This window comes from Protopterus annectens, chromosome 2.part2 (assembly GCF_019279795.1).
Source record: "Protopterus annectens isolate FY-2018-M chromosome 2.part2, PAN1.0, whole genome shotgun sequence".
Classification (NCBI taxonomy): domain Eukaryota; kingdom Metazoa; phylum Chordata; order Ceratodontiformes; family Protopteridae; genus Protopterus; species Protopterus annectens.
In genome coordinates this window covers 965,236,068-965,237,506 of record NC_056730.1, presented here as the reverse complement: position 1 = coordinate 965,237,506, position 1,439 = coordinate 965,236,068, and the positions used below count along the sequence as shown (strand labels likewise).

The window sequence follows — 1,439 nt, the reverse complement described above, 5'->3', positions numbered from 1 at the left end:
ATGAGGTGAGGCTATGACTGCACATGGTACGTCAGTGTGGTGCCTGTTTGTTCTGTGGTTTGTGTGGAACACAGCCTGTGAACTTATCTGGTCCCATCGCTGCTGTGATACTGGCTTTGGAGAGTGTTGTTTACCTGTGCAGCTGTAATGACAGCAACTTTGCAGTCTTCCATTATAGAGATGTGCTCTTTCATGGGTGAGAGGGGAGTACAGCTAACACTGATCCTTTCTCAAGGATATTGCCAATATCAGTTGGGTCTGTATATTTAGTGCCATTGAGCTGTAACTCAGAACAGATCTGAGTGTAGCCATGACATGGACCTGTCTGTTGGGCAGAGATCTCCTGAGTAGACAGTATGCAACAGGGTACAGATTGGGTTACACTCAGTCTAGTTGCATGGGGCTACTGTTTGAGGCCAGTAATCCTCTTGTTAGGGTACTTCAGTGGTCTTTCTGGCTGCTGAACGTGCCTAGTCAGATTCATCACAAGTGTGTTGTGGTACTCTCTGACAGGTCTGATGACTGATGAGTACTGGGAACCTCCTTTGACCTACATGCACAGACATTGGTGGTTTGTGTGGACACATAGCATGATTTTCTGACAACTTTGTGAATGTGTTTCTGGTAGTAGAGATGTCTATCCACATTTGTTCATAGATCCCTTATTATCACCTCCGTATTTGGCATGTGTGTGAGCATGCCCAGTATGACCTTTCAGTATGTTGTTGCATGACATTTGCTTCGTTTTTTAAATGTGTGAGCACACCCAGTATAGACATTTATACTATATGTGTATGGAAAATCAAGTTTTATTTTTACAGCAAGCCTTACCTTTGTGTCATAGATCTACAGGGATCATGCTGTGCCTGCAGGGCTTCCATGAGACACTTTGCATAGACTTATCAACATTTCTACATACAGGGGGGAAGCTATTATTTGTACATTTCTACCCAGGGGTACACTTGACTGTTACTGTGGGTGTACATATGATGAGGGGTTCACCTGACACTTATACACATTTGCTATTCCTGAACTGTCAGGCCCCAGTGGCCTAATGGATAAGGCATTGGCTTCTGAAGCCAGGGATTGTGGGTTTGAGTCCCATCTGGGGTGATATAATCTTGATACAAGTGAAGCTTTAGGCAGATAGCCTAGTATGAACCTATGAACCTATAACCTCGAAAAAGGGCATAGCAAAATTCATTTAAAATGGGTGGTGAAAGCCAAACACATTCTGGCTAGGCTTATAAATGCCCTAGGACAGATAGCCTAGAATGAACCTAAGAAATGCTATGTACTGTACACCATTTCAGTCTGTACTGTTGCCTATCATACTGGCTTGAGGCATACTACTGTACTACACGTCTTAGCATCCAATGCCACATATATTAGATTGCAACTTCATAGCCTACACAGCCCACATCATACTGCCTGGCCTG

General features: G+C 43.8%; 1 non-coding gene across 1 annotated transcript; it reads left to right on the top strand.

The window, feature by feature from the left end:
• Positions 1–1,040: 1,040 nt before the first annotated feature.
• On the top strand, positions 1,041–1,113 carry TRNAQ-CUG. Its single transcript has one exon. It is a non-coding gene; the product is annotated as a tRNA-Gln (tRNA).
• Positions 1,114–1,439: the final 326 nt, after the last annotated feature.